The sequence below is a fragment of the Bos taurus genome, chromosome 8 (assembly GCF_002263795.3).
Source record: "Bos taurus isolate L1 Dominette 01449 registration number 42190680 breed Hereford chromosome 8, ARS-UCD2.0, whole genome shotgun sequence".
Taxonomy (NCBI): Eukaryota; Metazoa; Chordata; class Mammalia; order Artiodactyla; family Bovidae; genus Bos; species Bos taurus.
This window is the reverse complement of record NC_037335.1, coordinates 11466730-11482714: the sequence shown is the minus strand read 5'-3', so window position 1 is coordinate 11482714 and position 15985 is coordinate 11466730. Positions and strand designations below refer to the sequence as shown.

Here is a 15985-nt window from a genome sequence, read left to right as displayed (position 1 = left end):
AGAACATTTCCTAATGCAAATAAATAAACTCAAAATGGATTAAAGACCTAAATGTAAGGATGGAAACCACAACACTCCTAGAGGAAAACATGGGCAGAACAGTGTTTGACCTAAATCATAGCAATATTTTTTTGGATCTGTCTCCTAAAGCAAAGGAAATAAAAGCAAAAATAAACAAATGGGACCTAATTGAACTTAAAAGCTTTTGAACAGCAAAGAAACCATCAACAAAATAAAAAACAACTTATTGAATGGGAGAAAATACTTGCAAATATTAAAACTGATAAGGGATTAATATCCAAAATACATAAACAGTTCATACAACTCAACATCAAAAAAAAAAAACACACACACAAACACAAACAACAGTTAAAAAGTGAGCAGAAGACCTGAATAGATATTTTTCCACAGAGGACATGCAAATGTCCAACAGGCGCATGAAAAGACACCCAACATAGCTAGTCATCAAGGAAATGCAAATCAAAACCAAAATGAGATGTCACTCCACACTTGTCAGAATGCTGCTGCTAAGTCACTTCAGTCGTGTCCAACTCTGTGGGACCCCATATACGGCAGCCCACCAGGCTCCCCCATCCCTGGGATTCTCCAAGCAAGAACACTGGAGTGGGTTGCCATTGCCTTCTCCAATGCATGAAAGTGAAAAGTGAAAGTGAAGTCGCTCAGTCGTGTCCGACTCTTAGCAACCCCATGGACTGCAGCCCACCAGGCTCCTCCATCCATGGGATTCTCCAGGCAAGAGTACTGGAGTGGGGTGCCATTGCTTGTCAGAATGGCTATCATCAAAAAGAACAAAAATAAATGCCGGTGATAGTGTTCAGAAAAGTGAACCCTTGTACACTGTTGGTGAGAATGTAATTCGGTGCAGCCACTGTGGAAGCAGTATGGAGCTTTCTCAAAAAACTAAAAATAGGACTACCACACAACCCAGCAATTCCACTCCTGGGTATATATCTGGGAAAAAACAAAAACAATAATTCAAAACAACATATGAACCCCAGTGTTCACAGCAGCATTATTTACAAATGCCAAGATTATAACAACAATTGCCAAGATGGAAGTAACCTAAGTGTCCATCAACAGATGAATGGATGAAGAAGATGTGGTATATATACTTACATGCATGTATAAGTATATAAGTATATATACATACACATATATACAATGGAATACTTTTGTTCATGCTCAGTATTCAACTCGTGTCCAACTCTTTGTGACCTTATGGACTGTAGCCCACCAGGCTTCTCTGTCTATGGGATTTTCCAGGCAAGAGCACTGGAGTGGATTGCCATTTCCTACTCCAGGGGATCTTCCTGACCCAGGTATTGAACCCACTTCTCCTGTGGCTCTTGCATTGTCAGGCAGATTCTTTACCACTTGAGCCCTAGAATTTGCAATATACATTGACAACTAATCCAAGTCTACTTTCAAGTAACACCATATCTCTTCGTGGGTAGTACAAATACCTACAGTAACACAATATTCTCAATTCTTCCCTCCCACCCCTTATATCATTGCTGTTATTCATTTCACTTATATATAAACTTTAATCATTGAATACATTGCTATTATTTTCCCAAACTGTTATCTACTAGATAAATTAAGAATAAAAAAATGGAAGCTTTTATTTTACCTTCACTTATTCCTTCTCTAATGCTCTTTCCTTCTTTTTGTAGACACCAGTTTCTGACCTGTTTCATTTTGCTTCTCTCTGAAGAACTTCTTGTAACATTTCTTGCAAGGCAGGTCTACTGGCAGCAAATTATCTCAATTTTTATTCATCTAAGAAAGTACTTCTCCATTTTTCAAGGGTAATTTCACAGGATACAGATTTCTAGGTTGGTGTTTGTTTCTTGTTTTTTCTCTTTCTCTCAAAACACTAAATATTTCACTCTATTCTTGATTGCCTGGTTTCTGAGAAGTCAGATGTTCCTCTATGGGAAAGTTGTTTTTTTTTTTTTTTCCCCTGTAGATTGATTTGCTGCAGTTTGAAAAAGATATGTTTAGGTGTTGCTTGTGGAGTGGGGCAGCAGGGTGGGGGGGCAGGCATTCATCCTGTTTAATACATTCTGAGTTTCCTGGATCTGTGGTTTTCTGTTGGATGTTAATTTGGGGGAAATTCTTAGTCGTCATGGTTTCAAGTATTGCTTCTGTTCTTTTCTCTCTTATCCTCGAGATTTTCTCATTATATATATGAGAGAGGCAAACCAGGACTGAAATCTAGCTCTAATGCCAAAGCCCATGATTTTCTCCAGGCTGATTTGTGAAGAGTTTGCTAGCAAATATTTACATTAAGCCATAAATTACTCAACCTGAAAAACTACAGTGGCATAATGGAAAGTGAGCCTGAATGAACAAACACACACCAGCTTTTAGTGCTCTAGAAACAGATCAGGGTGGGAAAGAGACTTCAAGTACTGAGCACTTAGAACAGAGAGGTCCTGTTGGTCTTTATATACCTTTTTTCTCTTACTCCTCTCATTAACCTTGCAAAGCAGAGCTAATTATTTTCATGTTACCCTATGAGGCTTTGAAGCACAGGCAGGGTTAGACTGATGCAAGACCTTAATAAAGACTGACTTTTTATGCTTTCGTTCCTTTTCACCCACTTCCCACTCCCCTATCCCCAACATTCCGATCCTCCTCCTCCTTGATGCCCTGAAATAGGTGAGGTTCCCTTTGAAAACTTAATCCGTGACAACTTCAGAAAAAAGTTGAAAGAAAAATTAGATGATTTCACCTTACCTCTTGACTGGCTTGATTTTATTGTCAAAGAAATATGTGTGTGTGTGTGTGTGTGTGTGTGTGTGTGTGTGTGTGTGTGCGTGTATTTAAAATGGGCTCTATTTTCCTCATTCTTTCCTTTTTCTTCCCCCGCCCCTTCCTTTAGTTATTTTGTTTTATATTTAGAAATGCCTGCCTTTTGGCTTAGTATAACATCACTGGCTCTTACACTGTTTCCTGCAGAAATTGTAGATACTGCTTACCCATCTTCTGTGGAAAAGTAGGGAGCCAGTTTGATCTTTGTGGGCAACTAGCCTTTTCTGCTTGGATGCCTCAGGAAACCTCTCTTATCCCTGAAGTTAAATATCTTAATCAATGTCTATTGTTATACATCAAATAGTCTCTGGGTATATGGTGTACCATTATGATAGCAGATTTCATTCTTTCATTTCAGGGAAATTTTCCTTCATTGTATTTCTGAATAATTTTTATCTCCTATTGTTGAGTATGCTATTTCAGGGACAATAATTATCTTTGTTTTGTATCATCTAGAACTGAACACCTTATTTTGTCCCTAATTGTTTTAGCTTCTTGGTAGTCTTCTGTGTTCATAGTGATGGTTTTAAGGTGTTCTTCAGCACCAGTAACTCTTCTTTGATTTCTAATTTATTTGTTAGATAGTATTATTTTGGTTCTGATGGGTTTCCTTAGCCTTGCAAGTCTCTTTCATTTCTTCATGTTGTTTCAGCACTTCATCTTTGAGTTCTTATTTATTGATAGCATTATTTTAAAGTTTTTCTTTAGCACAAAACAATCTGGTGAGTTTTCTTCTGTTCTTTGGGTTTTGTTTTCTTCCAGGCTGTCTCCTTCATGTTTGGTTTTCTCTCTCTCTCCCCCTCTTTCTAGCGGATTAACACAGTTGACATGACTTTTTTTTTTCTTTACATGCCATTTATTTTTATTTGCTCAAGCTATAATTGGGCAGTTCTGCTTCTCCTCAGTTCCTCTGACCTACTGTAGTTCTCCTTGACCTCCTTTGTACCTTCCCTGGAAACTATCAGACCAGTGGACGGCAACTTGGGGGCTGGATGTCATTTTCTATTTACTTTTCAGCGGCTCGAGTCTTGAGAGAGGAAGAACTCCTCTGGACCTGCCTGCAGCACTTGCTGGGATCCTAAACCACATTCTCTGAGTTGCAGTGAATGTTTTTTCCCCGGGCAGTCTTCCCAGTGAGGGCCAGGGGTCTCCTAACCCCTGGGCTCTGGTTGGCTCCTCCAACTCAGCGATGACCTTGGAGAACAGCCAGGCCTGTCAGCCCCTCTAGCCTCAGCTGGGATCCACAGTGGTGCGGAGAGCAGCTCCTGTGCTCAGAGTTTCCACACTCACCTTTTGGCCACTTCTCTTCAAATCAAGGTGAATTCAGAGTATCAGAATTTTTTTTGACTCACCTGTTCTCACTTCTCTTTCTGGGGAGTGGGTGTCGTGGTAAGCAAGGTTAAGAGCTACTTTTCAAACTTTATTCCATGATGTTTTATCATTTTTCTATTTTGATTGCTGCTGATGAATTTTTGGCCTCCTGAAAAGCAATAATTTTGTTCATTTCCTTAGGTGCTGGGGGACAAACATTCTCTGATCTGATTTCCTTTACTCCAAAGTCTCAGAACAACTTTGCAATAAGCATTCTTGGTGATTCCAAGCAGATGGTTTGAATCAAATTCAGAAAAAAAGCCAAAGCATGAAATTCAGAGTCAAGGTAAAAATAAAACTAAGGATGGGGTGAAAAGCAGAGAGCCTTATTTTGTAATAACTTTAAACAGTGAGATAGTTCCTAATTTCATATTTACTTAAAAAATATACTTGGGCTTCCCTGGTGGCTCAGATGGTAAAGAATTGCCTGCAATGCAGGAGACCCGGCTTCTATCCCTGGGTTGGGAAGATCCTCTGGAAAAGGGAATAGCAACCCTCTCCAGCATTCTTACCTGGAGAATTCCACAGATAGCAGAGGAGCCTGACAGGCCAGAGTCCATGGGGTCGCAAAGAGTCGGACACGACAGCAACTTTCACTAAAAAATATACTTATACTTCTAAGAGCTTAAAAAAAAAAAAAAAACAGCCAAGATACTTTGCTTTTCCTTTCCCAATGTTAAAAAGAATGGAAGGTGAATAGGGGCAAGTTAAAAAACCTCACATATTAAATACATGTAAAGAAAAAGAAACCCCAAGCATTTTTGCAATCATAGAAGGTACCAGAGTGGCATTAAAAATATGACCCAAGAATATCCTTCCCCAAGATGTCTCCTTCTAAAAGCAGCTGCACTGAACACCTCTGACTTTACCATACTCTGCATTTATTTATCTTACAGAGTGTAATGAATTCTTTCGTTACTTTCAGAGATTAATTCTGTGTGCTGACTCCAACAAGACTTGATGCTTCCTTCCATTGTGCTCAGCCGCATTTTAAGCAGCTCCCTGGGAGGTAGTCAGTGCTGTGTACGGGGATTTCACTGCATGGTTCACATTGAGATCAGCAAAAGGGTGGATAAATCCCTAGGTGCGGTTTTAATTTTGTTGCCAGGAAAAAAAAAAACAAAAAAACCGCAACCAGTGTTCAGAGTCCATCAGGCTTAGCTTCTCTGATGTACCTCTGCGAAGTGCATCGGGCAAGAAACAGCCCATCTTGGAGCCAGGCCCTCCTTGAATCACAGCTGCCAGCCAGACCCAGGAGGCTGTGTCCTTGGAGCCCAAGGACCGTGCCGCCCAGTGCTGCCGGTCATCGGCTCTTGAGAGCTGCTTATCCTCTTTTCAGCATTTGGCAAATGTGCTTCACCATTAGCTCAAGTTCTCAATGTGTTCCTCAAATGATTCACAGTGACTCCTCCACATGTCACCTTAACCCAGTAGGCACATTTTTAAGAGCGGTTTATTCATTTTAAAGTATTCAAATGCCTCCCAGTCACAATGACTGAAGAGGCCAAGCTCTTCAGTGAATACCACTGATTTCCTGAAATGCTTCACAAGTACTAGTTAGGTATAGTGACGGGGCAGGGTGGCAGTGGCTGAGCTCCTGCACTCTGATCCCAGGAGCCTAACTCCTGTCTCCAGCACTTCACTACCTGCATGACAGAGCTAGGTACTTACCCTCATGGGGCTCTTTATATGTGAAATGGGAATAATAATGGAAAGATTTTTAAAAAGCTCATCTACAGGGAATTCAGAGGTAAAGAATCCGCCTGTCAAAGCAGGAGACGCGGGTTCAATCTCTAGGTTGGGAAGACACCCTGGAGAAGGAAATGACAACCCTCTCCAGTATTCTTGCCTGGAAAATCCCATGGACAGAGGAGACTGGCAGGCTACAATCCTTGGGATCACTAAGAGTTGGACACACTAAGCATGCAGGTTTGCAGAGTTTCTATATGGAATTCTTAGCCCTGTGCAAACGACATAGCCACTAAAGATGACTAGCATCTTATTTTATTAGAGAAAGCTAGCACCAAAGATTCAGTTTTATACATCTTAAAGTATTATTGAGTTGCTTTACCAATGGAAATGAATAGAGTGAAATACTCTTGTAACCGGACACTTTTCACTTGCAAGTTTTAATAATTTCTTTTTAACTGTATAAAAATCACCTGATTTTATGGACGAGGACACACACAAAAATATAGAGACCTTCTTGGGGTCACAAAGCTGACTAGAAGTAAAGTCAAGGCTAAACCTCTAGCAACATCATTTTTAAAAATTATCAATTTATTTATCCAGCTATGTCAGGTCTTAGTTGTAGCACACAGGCTCTCTTTTTCAGGTGTGCAGGCTCAGTAGTTGTGGCAGGAGAACTTAGTTGCCCTGCAGCACATGGCATCTTGGTTCTCTGACCAGAGATGGAACCCGCGTCTCCTGCGTTGGAAGGTGGATTCATAATCACTGAACCACCAGGGTCATCCCTAGTCTCACTTTGAGTCCACTGCTCTTTTCCCTACATTACCTTGCCTTTCTTTGTGTGATCATCTTCATCAGCGAAGATGCTCATGTCAGTGACTTCACATTTTAGCTGTTATAACAGAGAGCCTCAAAATAACCCCGGATTAAAGAAGGCATTTAGCTCTCTTGTTAAAGTTTGACTACGTAATCTGGGACTGCTGTGGTGGCCCTGTGATGGTCAGAGACCTGGCTTCTGTTCTGATACTCTGCCTGCTTCAGCACATGGTGTCCAAGACGGCACCTCCAGCCTTTGCCATCATTCCTACTTTCCAGTGAAGATGTGGAAAAGGGTAAAAGGCTCACTTCTTTGGTCTCAGAATACACGATATTTTCGCTCACATCCCATTCACCTAGACTTAGTTATGTTTCTACATCCAGAGCTGCAAAGGAGGAAGGGAAATGTACTTTTTGGTTCTGTCTATCCAATAATTATATTTCTATGTAAAAAGGGAAGAATGGATGTTGGGGTATAATTAACAGTCTCTGATACACACACACAATAAACTTTAAGTAGAGCACTATTATTTACAAAAGTACTAAAATTTCTAGAGTTAAATACAACAGCCGTCAGATACACACAGGTCCTAAGCTCCCACGAAGGGTTCAGTTCAATTCAGTTCAGTCACACAGTCGTGTCCGACTTTTTGCAACCCCATGGACTGCAACATGCCAGGCTCCCCTGTCCATCATAAACTCCCAAAGCTTGCTCAAACTCATGCCCATTGAGTCGGTGATGTCATCCAACCATCTCATACTCTGTCATCCCCTTCTCTTCCTGACTTCAATCTTTCCCAGCATCAGGGTCGTTTCAAATGAGTCAGTTCTTCTCATCAAGTGGCCAAAGTATTGGAGTTTCAGCTTCAGCATCAGTCCTTCCAATGAATATTCAGAACTGATTTCCTTTAGGGTGAACTGGTTGGATCTCCTTGCAGTCCAAGGGACTCTCAAGAGTCTTCTCCAACACCACAGTTCAAAAGCTTCAATTTTTTGGAGCTCAGCTTTCTTTACAGTCCAACTCTCACATCCATACATGACTACTGGAAAAACCATAGCTTTGACTAGATGGACCTTTGTTTGCAAAGTAATGTCTCTGTTATTTAATATGCTGTCTAGCTTGGTCATAGCTTTTCTTCAAAGGAGTAAGCATCTTTTAATTTCATGGCTACAATCACCATCTGCAGTGATTTTGGAGCCCCAAAAAATAAAGTCTGTCACTGTTTCCATTGTTTCCCCATCTATTTGCCATGAAGTGATGGGACCAGATGCCATGCTCTTAGTTTTCTGAATATTGAGTTTTAAGCTAGCTTTTTCACTCTCTCATTTTCATCAAGAGGCTCTTTAGTTCCTCACTTTCTGCCATAAGTGTGGTGTCATCTGCATATCTGGGGTTATTAATATTTATCCTGGAAATCTTGATTCCAGCTTCATCCAGCCCTGCATCTCACATGATGTACTCTGCATATAAGTATATGTGTATATATAAGTATATAATAGGTAATTAACCTATTTCTAAAAATGTAGTTCAGGACAGCAGCACCCACCTAAGGATCTAGGAAGGTGGTATGGGGTTTCCCCAATGTATTTAAAATATCTAACAAAGCCAATGAATAAAAAGATAAATAATAAGCACTGGTGAGAGTATAAAGAAACTGTAACTCTTGTCCTTTGCTGGTAGGAGTGTAAAATGGTGTAGCCATTCTGTAAAACATTTGGCAGTTTCTTAAAATGTTAAACATAGAGTTACTGGATGAGCCAAGAATTCCACTCCTAGTCAACTGCCCAAGAGAAATGAAAAGCTACGTCCACACAAAGATTTGTATGTGAATGTTCATAGGAGCATTAACATAGGCAGGAATATCCCGAGGTGGAAAAACCCAAATGTCCATGAAGTTGCAAATGGACAAACAGAATGTGGTTTATCTATGCAGTGGAGTACTATTCCAGCAATAAATAGCAATCCAGTACTGATATATGCTCCTATACGGATCAATCTCAAAAATGTGGTGTTAAATGAAAGAGGTTATATGAAACACCACATATTGTATGATTCTGTTTACATGAAATACCCAGAATAGGAACATCTGGAAGGACAGGAAGTAGATTAGTGGTTGCCTAGGGCTGGGGGTGGGAGAAGGCAATGGCACCCCACTCCAGTACTCTTGCCTGGAAAATCCCATGGATGGAGGAGCCTGGTAGGCTGCAGTCCATGGGGTCGCTAAGAGTCAGACACGACTGAGCGACTTCACTTTCACTTTCCACTTTCATGCATTTGAGAAGGAAATGGCAACCCACTCCAGTGTTCTTGCTGGAGAATCCCATGGACGGAGAAGCCTGGTAGGCTGAAGTCCATGGGGTCGCACAGAGTCGGACACGACTGAAGCGACTTAGCAGCAGCAGCAGCAGCAGGGCTGGGGGTAGGAAGGGGAGTGGGGGTAGTGCGGTGAGATTGGAGAGTTTTGACTGCAAAGAGGCATGAGGGCTTCTGTACGTGTGTGTGATTCTAAAATTTTGATTGCGGTTAACAGTTACACAACTCAGTAAATTTACTTAAAATTATTAAATTGTACAATTTTTAAAGGCCAGTGGAAGCAGCACATGGATCCTTAGCTGGCAGGCAGATGTACAATGCATGTTTACTAGGCCACAAAATGGGCTGTTCTAGTTAGCATAAAGTTTAAGCCAAATCATGTATAAGCCAAAATGATGTCCCCATATCTCAATATATGAACATTTCTTCCTCAGCTTTTTTTCTCATTTACTGTATTTGTAGAAATAATACTTCCGCCTTTTCCTAGTTTCTTTGCTTCTTGTTCTACTGTATTTAACAACATACTGAGAATCACTTCTTTTTTTGGTTTCCTTTAGGAAAATAATAATATGTGTTAATCAAATGACTATGGATCACTTAATCATCTCTAGGCAATAGTTAGTCTTGGAAATAGCTCTTTCAACAAAGTAGTTATTTAGTTTAGTTATTTTAAGGTAATTAGTACACATATACCATGCAAATAGGAATTCATGGGGAATTCTTTCTGGGAATCTTCTGTTATTTCCACAATCTTGTTTCTCACAATTTTTCTTAATTGCCAAATTCCATTTAAAAATATACATATCATCCATTAAAGTGGTGTTGCTGCTGCTGCTGCTGCTAAGTCACTTCAGTCTGTGTGACTCCATAGACAGCAGCCCACCAGGCTCCCCCATCCCTGGGATTCTCCAGGCAAGAACACTGGAGTGGGTTGCCATTTCCTTCTCCAATGCATGAAAGTGAAAAGTGAAAGTGAAGTCGCTCAAGTCGTGTCCGACCCTCAGTGACCCCATGGACTGCAGCCTACCAGGCTCCTCCATCTATGGGATTTTCCAGGCAGGAGTACTGGAGTGGGGTGTCATTGCCTTCTCCAAAAATGGTGTTAATAATCCATAAATAGAATCTATTCTTTCTAAATAGCTCGTGATTTACAAATATGCACATGTAAGTTGACTATACATTTGTAAATCATGTTTTATTTCTATGCGTGGGGAATAATTGATTTTTAAAATTATATAATTCAGTTAAAAAGTATGTTAGCTTCCTAATCTGTAAATTGGAGCACTTCCAGATTCAGTTACGTCATCTTCTAAAGCATGTATATGCATTATTAACGATTATTTGCATGTATCCCACATGTAAATATTTTGGGATGGCTAACAATATACATCGGAGAAAGCAATGGCACCCCACTCCAGTACTTTTGCCTGAAAAATCCCATGGACGGAGGAGCCTGGTAGGCTGCAGTCCGTGTGATCGCTAGAGTCGGACACGACTGAGCGACTTCACTTTCACTTTTCACTCTCATGCATTGGAGAAGGAAATGGCAACCCTCTCCAGTGTTCTTGCCTGGAGAATCCCAGGGATGGCGAAGCCTGGTGGGCTGCGTCTCTGGGGTCGCACAGAGTCGGACACGACTGAATCGACTTAGAAGAAGAAGAAGAATATACGTAGAATGAAAGCAATTTCTATTTTAGACTGATAAGCAAGAACTTCTATCTAACTTTATACGTAGTATTCCTCACTTTGTGTATACATTAAAAATGTATTGTTAATAACAGCAAAAATAAGACAAAAAGGTGAATTACATTAAGATTAAAAACTCAGAAGAAGCTTGCCTGGGCTAGGGGACATGCAGTTTGCAGAAAGATGAAACCCAGGGATATGATTAGTGAGGCATGCTGCTTTGTTTTAAAGTGGCATTCTTTTTCTAAAGATAATAAGAACGAACAATTAATAGCAATTGACTGTAGGCTGTTAAAGAGTTTTTAGAATTAATGCCTATTTTTTTTTTCCCAGTCACTTAGAATCTAAAATTTTCTTCTGGAATCGCAGAACAATTTGCATATATGGAACCGATCACTGAATGCAAACCAATTTAAAGTATTAGAGAAAGAATAATAGAGACAAAAATTCAAAGAAAGCTCAAACTCCCAAAATAGTTCAAATGATCATACATGAGGCATATAAGACAAGCAACCTCCAAGTCTGAGGAAGCAGGTAAATCAGTGCCCCCTCCCTGACCGGAAGAAGTCTTAGGGGCAGAATGGCAAAATTTCTTTTTTCACTTAATAAAAGTAAATCCTATGTATTTCCAAATGTAATTTTAATCATTTTTTTCAATAACAAAGTGCTTCAGTTCAGTTCAGTTCAGCTGCTCAGTCATGTCCGACTCTTTGTGACTCCATGAATCACAGCATGCCAGGCTTCTCTGTCCATCACCAACTCCCGGAGTCCACCCAAACTCATGTGCATCGAGTCAGTGATGCCATCCACCCATCTCATCCTCTGTAATCCCCTTCTCCTGACCCCAGTCCCTCCCAGCATCAGGGTCTTTTCCAATGAGTCAATTATTCACATGAGGTGGCCAAAGTATTGGAGTTTCAGCCTCAGCATCAGTCCTTCCAATGAACACCCAGGACTGGTCTCCTTTCGAATGGACTGGTTGGATCTCCTTGCAGTCCAAGGGACTCTCAGGAGTCTTCTCCAACACCACAGTTCAAAAGCATCAATTCTTCAGCGCTCAGCTTTCTTCACAGTCCAACTCTCATATCCATACATGACCACTGGAAAAACCATAGCCTTGACTAGACGGACTTTTGTTGGCAAAGTAATGTCTCTGTTTTTTAATATGCTATCTAGATTGGTCATAACTTTCCTTCCAAGGAGTAAGCGTCTTTTAATTTCATGGCTGCAATCACCATCTACAGTGATTTTGGAGCCCCCAAAAATAAAGTTTGACACCGTTTCCACTGTTTCCCCATCTATTTCCCATGAAGTGATGGGACCAGATGCCATGATCTTCGTTTTGAGCTTTAAGCCAACTTTTTCACTCTCCTCTTTCATTTTCATCAAGAGGCTTTTTAGTTCCTCTTCGCTTTCTGCCATAAGGGTAGCATCATCTGCATAACTGAGGTGATTGATATTTCTCCAGGCAATCTTGATTCCAGCTTGTGCTTCTTCCAGCCCTGTGTTTCTCCTGATGTACTCTGCATATAAGTTAAATAAACAGGGTGACAATATACAGCCTTGACGTACTCCTTTTCCTATTTGGAACCAGTCTGTTGTTCCATGTCCAGTTCTAACTGTTGCTTCCTGACCTGCATATAGGTTTCTCAAGAGGCAGGTCAGGTGATCTGGTATTCCCATCTCTTTCAGAATTTCCCACAGTTTATTGTGATCCACACAGTCAAAGGCTTTGTCATAGTCAATAAAGCAGAAATAGATGTTTTTCTGGAAATCTCTTGCTTTTTCGACGAACCAGCGGATGTTGGCAATTTGATCTCTGGTTCCTCTGCCTTTTCTAAAACCATGTTGAACATCATTTATCTAGTTGTATGCAGCCTCTTTGTCTCCCACACACTAACATTTTTATTAGCACTGAGATTTCTGCAGGGTCAGATGCATGTGTTGGTTATCTGAGGGCTTGCATTCTTTTCTGGGTCATATAAAAAAGTAATTGACCCTGCACGTGGCTCCTTATTGATTGAACTTCTGATACGTTAGTTTCAAACCCAAAAATGTAACCAGTAATAGGGTCACATTTCTTTACTATTCCAAATCTAGATAAATGGAGGGCTTCCCTGGTGGCTCAGTAGTGAAGATGGATGATGGAAGAACCTCTGGCTTACCAGGACCCAATAAAATAAGGAGGACTCAGGCTTGGTCCTTGCAAAGGCCTTGGTGATCATCTGTGCAGTGTTAAGAAAGAGAAATGCAGAGTACTGTGAGGGCAGATAATATGACTGGTGAGCCACTTGAGGGGGACAAGGAAGGCAACCCCAGATAAGTGACGTTTAACCAGCGACACGAACAGGAGTAAGATTTGGCTCTTTGCTCCTCAACCAAAGTTGGATCCCTTTACCCACTTTCAGTAAAGCCAAACTATTCACACCAGGTTGTGGTGAAGAAAAGTGTAGTGTTTACTGTAGAGTGCAAAGCAAGAAGTTCAGGCCTTTTAAACATTAGCTGCCTGAACTCTTTGCTTGGTCTCCTGCAATAAATGCTACATTTTTCTTCATGGTAACCCAGGGTCCATAGGCTGGCTTTACTGCCAGTGGGTGAAGGGAACCAAGTCTGGTTTGTTAACATAATCACACTGAGGGGGTTGGAGATCTGATTCCTCCTGGGAATGCTTGAGCAGCAGCAGATGGCCAGTAGAAGGCTGGATCCCAGTGACCAAAGGCTTCACTAACAGGAGATCCTCAGAAGACTCACCTCATCTCTGACCCCTGTGGCCTTTTTACTGGCCAAGCCTGTTGCTGGTTTTGCCCTTTCCTTTAGGACTTTTTCCTTCAGGAGGTCCCTAGTGCACCATGTTAACAATCCTCCAGATGGACATATCAGATGTACCTGAATCCCAGCAATGGACATCTCTTGGGCTCTATCTGGAGCATTTGCTCCATCCCCCTTTTTTCCTACTGTGCCCTCCACAACCACCAGGATCATAGTTGTGATGTATTAATGAACATGCGCTTGTGGAAACTAGAAAATCTGGGGGAGATTTATAACAGAAATGTACAAATGTTTGCTTTCTGTCCTATGACATTGTCTACTCTTTTTTTTTTCAAGTTACAGCAAAATTTATCAAGTCCAAAACATTCTGGAGTGATTCAATCACCACTTAGCATCAATAGAAATGGTTCGTGATTCTATTGTCCATGTGCAAGTCTCTAAACATTATTAGATGTGTCATTTCTGTGGAATCCCAACAATAATTTGATTTTTAAAAAATCAATGTCAGTACCCTAGACTAAACAAAACCACATGATAATCATCAAAACACAAGAAGAAAGAAGTACTTGTGTTCTGGGGAGAGAGAGAGTAGGAGGGTGCAGACAATTTACAGTTAATAATAGACAAGTCACCTGTGTATCTTTAATTTCCTGAATTCAGTTACTGTTTCAGTGAAAACTTGAGATAGCAAAAAACAGGAAAGTCAAACAATAGAATCTTTCCTACTGAGAAAAAGAAATTAAGTGTGGGAAACTTTCTCCCCTCAGGGCAAAGCAGACACTAAAGAAGCTGATGGTCACAGGCACGGAGGGGAGCGTAGACAAATGATTTGAAGCTATCAGTACACAGGCTCCCCAGGCCCTCCTGGTGCTTCACTCGCACCCTTAACAACCTGCCCGTATTTAGATGCCCCACCATGGAGAGTTACTGTTACTCACAAAAATGAACCAATTCCTTTAAGCTTCCTAGGACAGGAAAGTGAGCCACCAATCACTGTTCCAGGGTATCTGTGCCTAAAAACATCTTCTTCCCTTACAGGAACAAGAAAATGAGAAGAAAAATTAAATTCACTAGGAAACAAAATATGCAAAGGTCAATCTATATTGTTGATACTTTCAATTAATGATTGATTTTTGTTCTTGGATATGTATCCCTTTAACCTAAATAATTCGGCATAGAATCTAGGACATAGTAGGTGTTCAGTAAATATTTGTTGAATTCATAAATAAATGAATATATATTACATAGTTGATATTCTTAAACTGAGGACATCATTTCCAGGTAGCTCAGTGGTAAAGAATGCGCCTACAGTGCAGGAGATGCAAGAGACACGGGTTCAATCCCTGGATTGGGAAGATCCCCTGGAGAAGGTGATGGCCACCTACTCCAGTATTCTTGCCTAGAGAATCCTCATGGACAGAGGAGCCTGGTGGGCTACAGCCCATGGGGTCACAGAGAATCAGACACGACTGAGCAACTAAACACACACCCCTGCCAGAGTAATTTCAACTTGCATTCACTACACTTGAGGATGCTAGGAACCAGTTAGTATCTTTAAAGAAACCAAATCTGGACACAAAGCAAACATATATTGAGCATTCAGCATGTCTAAGACTCTGTGCTTGGCCATGATGGGTCACTACAAATGCACAAACCAAGGTCTTGCCCTCAAGTTACAAGTTTCTTTCTCCTTCCTGCTCCAGCGGATGTGAAATATTGGCCAAATTGTTGAGGCAGCTGAGCCCACAGCAAACGGCCTTGCTGTGAAAACATCCTTGGCTGTTTGGTGGTATCAGAGGGGACCATGAGCCCAACCCCAGGTGACAGTGGGAAGGACTGAAGGAGCACCGCATCAGAGGAGAAGGAAGAGAGTCAAGTGGAAGGAAAAACAGGAAGTGAAAGGGCTGCTGCCCTCCCTGAATTAAAGGTTCACCATCCTCCTGCTCTCAAGAGCATCCATATGTTCTGTCACCCGCCCACAGAGGCGAAAACATCAGACCAGTGTTGAAAGGGTCAATGTGGCTTTCTACCAAGAAATATTTTAAAAATAATATATAATATTATTTTTAAATAATATATATTACTAAATATTTTTGAAAAAATATATAGTATTATTAAAATATTTTAAAAATAATATATAATATCACAGGTTAAATATTATGCTTATTTAATAATTTAAAAGTATTAAATAATATATTCAGTAAATATTACTGAGTAACATTCCATTGTATGGTTTTTTTTGTTTGTTTTTTTTTTAGTTTATTTTTGGCTGTGTGGGCTTTTCTCTAGGTGCAGCGAGCGGGGGCTTCTCTCTAATTGCGGTGCTCGGGCTTCTCATGTGGCTGCCTCTCCTGTTTCAGAACATGGGCTTTCGGGCGCAAGGCCTTCAGTAGTTGTGGCTCCCGGGCTCTAGAGCACAGGCTCAGCAGTTGTGGTGCATAGGCTTAGCCAAATGGGATCTTCCGGAACCAGGGACTGAACCCATGTCTCCTGCACTGGTAT

The 15985-nt window shown here is 40.9% G+C and overlaps 1 long non-coding RNA gene across 3 annotated transcripts in view; it reads left to right on the top strand.

The window, feature by feature from the left end:
* Positions 1-15985, top strand: part of LOC112447772 (uncharacterized) — a 50281-nt gene that overhangs the window by 21898 nt on the left and 12398 nt on the right. The window contains exons 3-4 of one of the 3 annotated variants that reach the window (XR_009495512.1): positions 4351-4495; positions 11048-11248. The exons of 1 other annotated variant lie outside the window; for it this stretch is intronic. This is a non-coding gene — a long non-coding RNA (uncharacterized lncRNA). The remainder of the gene's footprint in view (positions 1-4350; positions 4496-11047; positions 11249-15985) is intronic. One more of the 3 variants, XR_003035959.2, reaches the window with a different exon arrangement.